Genomic DNA, 7,651 nt, shown 5'->3' with positions numbered 1-7,651 from the left:
TGCATTGTATCCACCAGAAATCTAGCTGTTTAGCATATTTACCTTTTAAAAGATAATGGACAGATTCAATCTGTTTGACGCAAGCCCCAACGTTCTGAATCACATCTACTCACCTTTTTTTAGCATAAACTAGATTTAAATAGAATAGTTCCCTACACATACATACATACATACATAATTCATAGTCTTAAGTTGAAGCGTAAACAAAGTTTTGGTTCCCTACACAAAATTTAGTTCCCTACACAAACAACTTTTATTTGGTCGAAACGTTGTTTCTGGTTGTTGTTGTTGTTGTTACTGTCTTGTCGTTACCGTCAAACTTACATCATGTAAGAGTATTTCCATTGTTATAGGATAAATATGTCTAACCTTTATTTATTTATTTATTTATTCATCTTCAGACAAGTGGGTAGCCCCATTCAACTTATTTGAAGTTGATTTCCAAGGGGGCCCACTAAATAAATAACAAAAACGAATCGTGTTACATTCAGTGAGACAACCAGAGGACAACAAACAATATATACAAATAAACCGAAGCGTCATTACAGAGAGCAGTTGTCGAGATCAACCAAAAACGTCAACGGTGGAGGTCAGAGGTCAATGTGCGGAGGAGTGTGTCCTAGGGCAGCTTTAAACTGCCGTAGAGTTGGTGCATGTCTAATGTCCGCCGAAAGTGTATTGTAATATGTTGCTCCTCTGTGGCCGGCTGTGTTTGTGTAATTGGGTTTATGGAGCAAAGAGGCTTGTCTGGTGTTGTGGCTGTGTAACAGGTGGTTGTGTACAAAGGTGGTATCCAGGTATGTTGGGACAAGCCCGTTAATACATTTAAAGACCATCACACAAATGTGTTCCTTTCTCCGCTGCGTCAGATACTTCCAGTTGAGTCTGCTGTGTAGGTCTTGGACACTGGATCGTCGCTTCATTTGTAGGATGACCCTGGCAGCTCGATTTTGAAGGACCTGAAGTTGTCGCTGCTTGGTGATGTTACAATTTTCCCAGACAATGTCACAATACTCCAGTAGTGGTAGAATCATACTTCTGTATAACATATTTGCAATGTTGACAGTGAGACATGATCTTAAGCGTCTTAGCAAACCTTCTCTGAGATACTTTGGAACATACCATATCAATGTGTTCGTTCCATGAGATATTGCAGTCAAGGAGAACACCTAGGTATTTGAATTGGTACACTTGTTCGACTGTTTCCTGATCAATCTGGATTCTAAGTGGAGGTACTGCTCTTAGCTTCCCACTACTACCGAATAGAATCCACTTAGTCTTAGCGACATTCAGTGTTAGACGATTTGAATGTAGCCATGTGGCAAGGTTTGCTAGCTCGGAGTTTAAGGTGTTCTCTATGACTCTAGCGTCCTTGCTGGAACAGAAAATAGCAGTATCATCTGCATACAGACATACTTTACATACAGTAGAGACTGATGAAGGTAAGTCGTTTATGTACAGAATGAACAGTAGGGGGCCCAGAATAGAGCCCTGGGGTACCCCTAATGTAACTGGTAGGAAGTCGGATTCACATCCATTGAGACTAACAGTTTGTTCCCTTCCAGCTAAGTAATCAGTGAACCAGTGAAGCTCAACCCCCTGTACACCTACCCAAGACAGCTTCTGTAGTAAGACATCCTGATCCACAGTGTCGAATGCCTTTTTAAGATCTAAGAAGACTGCTCCCACAAGTTTACCATTAGATATGTTGTGTAACATGTAGTCTGTGGCATCAAGAAGGGTTGTGGCTGTAGAATGTCCAGGTCTAAAACCTGACTGTTGGGTAGCAAGAATCTGGTGTTTATGCAGATATTCTAAGAACTGCCCATGTACTTCCTTTTCAAATGCTTTCATAATTACTGGTAGCACTGAAATGGGTCTGTAGTTGTTTGGGTCATCTTGATCCCCCCCTTTGTGTATAGGTGTAACCCTGGCCCTTTTCCATTCTTTTGGAATGTGACCTGAGGAGAGGGACATGTTAAATATGTGAGCGACAGGTTTACAGATACATGGAGCTGCAGCTTTCAACAGTCTTGAATGAATACGATCAAGACCTGTTGCCTTGTTGTTGCTCAATGTACTGAGTTTATTATACACAGAGTGATCATTAACCTGTTTGAATTGAAAGGTGGATGAGATCTGTCTGTATACTGTGGGGCACTGTAGGGTCAGTGTCTGTTGTTTGAACCTCTCTGCAAGTTTCCTGCCAACTGTAACAAAGAAGTTGTTAAAACAGTTTGCTATGCTGAGTGGATCTGAGAGATGTTGTCCTGCCCAGTTGAGAGTCTTTGTGATAACAGAGCTCTTTCTGGGTAGGATATTTGGTTTGGTTCTGACGAGCAGTTTTCCAGCTTGTGTTGGCAGTAGTTGGCCTTTGCCTGCTTAACTCGTCTGTTTACTTTGTTCCGTGTGGCCCTGTAACCCTCCCAGTCTGTGCTGTCCCCAGTCATTCGAGCCCTAGCTTTCATATTGTCCCTTTCAAACATCATTTTCTTTATGTCTGCTGAGAGCCATGGGGGCTGCATAGCTTTAGAGCGCTTGGAGATATAGGGAGCATGAATGTCACTAATGGTAATAAAGTAGGACTTAAATATTGACCATGCTTCTTCTACACAGGTAGTCTGGTAAACCAAGCTCCAATCAAGAGCCCTGAGGTCAGTGAGAAAGTCCTCTTCTTGGAACTTTGTAAACTTGCGTGAGGTTACATACTTAGGGGCTGAGTTTGGACGTTTACCCTTTCTAATACAATACACTGCGTAGTGATCAGAAAGCGTACAATGAACTACACCATAGTCATTAACTCGGTGTATGTCACTACAGTAGATATGGTCAATCAGACTACTCGAATGTTCGTTTACTCGAGTTGGTGTATTTATCACCTGCTGTAGTTGGAACTCACGGCTTAGGTATTTTAGAGACTTAGCACCTGGACTACTGTGTGAGTTAATGTCAACATTGAAGTCGCCCAGTAGAAACAGTTCGGAGTCTGACATGGTCAGACTCCATTTCTCAAGAGCATCCCTCAACAGGGAGAAAAACTCTACAGGGCTTGATGGTGGTCTGTACACAGAAGCAATGGTGATGGGTTTAGTGAAAGGTATGTTTACTGTGCAGAAAACTGCCTCCAGGCCAGGCTGTTTTAGCTCAGGTACTTCTGTATGGCTGTACGCCTCTGACACATATATGGCTACCCCACCCCCGTGTCTGTTTCTGTCATTTCTGTACAGGTGATAGCCCTCTATGTGTAGCTCTGAGTCCAGGATCGTACTGTCCAGGTGGGTTTCACTAACCGTCATAACATCAACATTGTTGGAAGACATAAATACATGCAATTGGTCCAACTTGCTATACAAACTACAGATATTGAGGTGTACAATGGTTAGGCCCTTTGATGGTGGTATCTTAGTAGTACTTTCCAAGATTTCTTCGTCATTCACAATATCAGAGACGCTACTAGTAGTACTATTTTCAGTGCTAGAAGAATCAAAAAATGAATCACTAAAGCAAGGAAGCAAACAGGGGTTACAATACCAATACTGATCTGAGTTCGCTAGGGTGTAGTATTCATGGGTATCCATACCCGTGCAATATATATGAAACCACTTGTCGCATAAGTCACAGAATATGCCCTTCTGATTCTTCTGACCTTGATCTTGTCATGACACCGGAGTTCCCACACTGTGTAGAGCAGGAGGACCAGCTTCCCCAAACTCCCCAGGCACAGTTCACTGGTTGTGACGACCCAATGATAAAACCCATGTTCATAATCTGAAAGCTGGCTTGCGAATCGGCAAGGCCAACCACGACAGCGAACACAATGAGAACTCTTCCCCACCGCATCTTTGTAACTAAGACTATCAAGAAATCTGTCACTAATTCTGACAAGAAGGTCCTCTCTTTAGTTAAACGACTTTATCCCTCAACGGATCTGCTACTATGGTTCAAGCCTGCATTCAGTCAAGCATTTTTCATTTCCTTGTCGGGACGTCAACACATTCTCCCCCGTGGACTTTACCTGGAAATCCCCTCTCTGTAAAAAGCACCATTGTTTTTAAGCCCGCCGTACTTGAATACCCTGTATAAGGTATACCTTCAGGCGCTTTTGTTGTTACCATTTTGGTGAAAACTAGACTCAAACAACATACTTCCCTGCACAAACAACCTTTGTTTGGTCCAAACGTTGTTTTTATTGCCGTTTTTTTTCTTGTCATCGCCATCAAATCTATATCATGTAAAGGTATATCCCATTGTTATAGCACAGTGTATCTAACCTTGATCTTGTCATGACACCGGAGTTCCCACACTGTGCAGAGCAGGAGGACCAGCCGCCCCAAACCCACGCGCAGTGGACTGGTCGTGGCGGTGCGCGGCGGCGGCGACCGCTGCTGAACCAAGCTTGTGAGTCGTGCACAAGGTGAAAAAGTAGCGCGAACACGAGAAGAAATCTTCCCCACATCATTCCACCAATGGGGAATCTATGACAGGAAAGTCCCTTTTTCCTCAAACGAATTTTATAGCACTTTGGAGCAAGCCTGCGTTCAGTCAGACATTTTCTGTTTCTCGCTTCCTTGTCAAGGCGTCAGCATTTATATGCCCCCGCGCAGATTACCTGGAACCCCTTGCCTGGTACAAAGTACTGTGATTTTAACCCCGAGTACACTAGAGTTCGCATTTGCACAAAGGCGAAGAACAATGAGACCATGCATTTGTTCAGACTCTTGGGGCATCACATCTATGGTAGCCAGTACCAACCTATTGTATTGGCGTTGGCCAATGGCATTGAAGAAAGTACAGCAAAGTGCGCACGCCTCGGTGCAACTTGATCTCGTAAGAAAAGCAACGTAAACAGTGTGTCGTACATGGACACCTAATCTAGCAATTCATCATTAGTAGTGTAACACACCTCACGAGAACACGCAATGTTTTGACAAAGATCCAATCTGCCGACAGCTTGTTTTTAGTTCATTGGGAGGAAGTTGGCTATTGTCCAGTTCATGCATTAGTGTATTTACAGAAACTTATTGAAAGAGCAAAGTACTACATATAGCTATAACTGACAAATCACTTGCCTACTTCTGCGTAAGATTTATAAGACTTGTGTTACTGCGAAGATGACGTTTTCACTTAAACGTTACTGCAAAGATGACGTTTTTACTTAAACCCAGCATCATAGTGCCCATGTTGTTGTTTGTGCAAAAATACGTGCGACCAATTTGTCTTCAAGAGGTTCATTTCTGTCCGTCCGCACATAGAAGAACTGTCAGGCGCTAAGAACAACTTTTCTTTTTACTTCGCCTTTGGACAGACAAGGACTTTGCACTGCACTCAAACTTATTTTAACAGTGCCACATACAGAGAACAATATACCTATTTCTACACCTGGAGTGAGGAAAGTTGTGTAAAGTTCCCAAGGGCACAACATCGGTGGCGTTAGGGGATTCGAACCCAGGACCGCTTGGTTCTGGACCCTGCCGTTACGCCACATGACCCCAGCCTCCGTTGCAGGCTCTGAAGCGGCTTTTTGGGGGGCTAAATAATACACTTTTTGCCGTCACCCCGTAACTATCAGCCATCCTGTAACTATCAGCGGCTGATAGTTACAGGATGGCTGATAGTTACGGGGTGGCCGCAGAAAGTGTATTATTTAGCCCCCGAAAAAGTCGCTTCAGAGCCTGCAACGGAGGCTAACATGACCCCATGAACAACTGCACAATGCATACCATACTACTTTTCAAGCAGAGATTAGCTTCCGGTTGGTTTGTGACGGCTTTTGTTTTACTTTGTCGACTTTTCATTTTGTCCCTGGCTGACTGACAAAAAAAAGCTGACAACAACGCTTAAAAAGACGTCAAAAACCAGCCGGAGCATTATCTCTGCTTGGAGTGTTATTGCACACCAGAAAACAGCTATAAACTAACAAGAACAAACTAGCTGACCTTGTCCTTGTCCGGGCCCCAGAGGTCCCGCATGTAGCCGAACAGGAGCTCCAAGTGTTCCAGTTTCCCCACGCACAGTGCCTCGGCGGCGAGCGACGACGCCGCCTTCTGCTGCTGCCGGTTGAGGAGGGTGCTCTTGGGGGTGGCGGTGGCGGGGGTGGGGGCGGCGGTGGCGGGGGTGGCGGAGGTGGTGCCACTGGTCGGGGTGGTGGTCGCGGTGGCGGTGGGGGTGGCGGAGGAGGCGCCGCTGGTTTGCGACGGCGACGGCGGCGACTTCCCCACAACCATGATTTGGTCGCCCGCGGTAGTCTTTTCGGCGGCAGCGGTGGTTGGGAAAGCCGTGTCGGTGATGAATATGAAAACTCTGGCAGTTGGGGCGGACAACACGGCCTTGGATATCGGCTCTTTTCCGCTGGGGATGCGCTAGCTCGACGAGCCGGCGTGGTCTCGCGTTCCACGCTTTGCCGAGCCGCTTTGGTGTACTGTCCCAGGCAGCAGATCACTAAAGTGATCAATAAGAGACCGCGCACCCACTGCATTCTGTGTGATATAAAGTGAAAACTTCACCAACCTTTTTATCCCTTAAGGGTTTTCTCCGGCTTAGTACAAAAATTTTACCTCTACCACTGGACTGGCGAACACCCACTGTGGAAGTGATGCTTCCGTTACTTATATATTAACTTTCTGGGAAAGTCCAGTCACATGTTCTGTTTCCTCAATTACCATTGGTGCAAGACGTAATGGAAAAATACGATTTTTGAATAAACTGTTCCCTTTAAGCCACTTAAGTCACAAGGAAACGACGACAATAGCACCTCACCTGTTAGGAATGTAAAAACCACAGCCGATAATGCTTGATGACCCTGTACCGTACGGTTCAAACGTTTTGGGACTAGGATTTGGGAACAACAAGGAAACGTCAATTTTTTAAAGATTAGACTCATCCTGGTGGTGGAAAATGCCTCAAACTGTCTTTGTAGTTTTTGAAAAAGAAAATTGGACAGATACACGGTGTTTGGCTATTCATTGTTTACTGTCATGCTCATGGTATATCATAATTTGTACTTAAAGTCAGGAGGAAGCCTTTCCTTCGTTCTAATCCATTAAGAATACATCTAATATCTCATACTTCAATTCAATGCTTTCAACTAGATATATGGACGCCAAGGCAGTCTTAAGATGTTAGAGAGACTGTAACAGTTGTGTGCGGCCGAGAATACACGCAGCATAGTGATATGTAACATTAATGGCAATCGGAAACTGCGTACCTGTTATCAAACAGGGCTTACTTAAAGCTTAGCTGTGTCGAATACATTGTTCGGTTTTCTTATCTCATCCTGTGAAATGAAGGGTAAAATATAGTTGAACGTGACGACGCACATACTGAATATTATGTGCGTGGAACAATAACACAGTGCGCTGAAGAAAAGGAGCAAAGGGTTGAGAGCGCTGCGCTGAGAAGCTGTTCAATATACTTTCTAAGGATTATGCTGGCACATCATTAACAGGAGAAATCACCAAATTGTCAAATAGCATGATATGTATAATATGCAAGTAATATATACCTATAGTAACAAATTTGTAAGGTAAAGGTAAGCCTATCTAGCTAGGGTTGGGCCCTAACATGGACAGGAGGTTATTATGGCAATAGGGGCTGTGTTGTTGTCTTTCTGTCCAATACATGCGGCAAACTTAGTTTATTTGCTCTCGTCGCT

This window comes from Branchiostoma lanceolatum, chromosome 17 (assembly GCF_035083965.1).
Source record: "Branchiostoma lanceolatum isolate klBraLanc5 chromosome 17, klBraLanc5.hap2, whole genome shotgun sequence".
Classification (NCBI taxonomy): domain Eukaryota; kingdom Metazoa; phylum Chordata; class Leptocardii; order Amphioxiformes; family Branchiostomatidae; genus Branchiostoma; species Branchiostoma lanceolatum.
Note: the sequence above shows the minus strand (reverse complement) of the source record.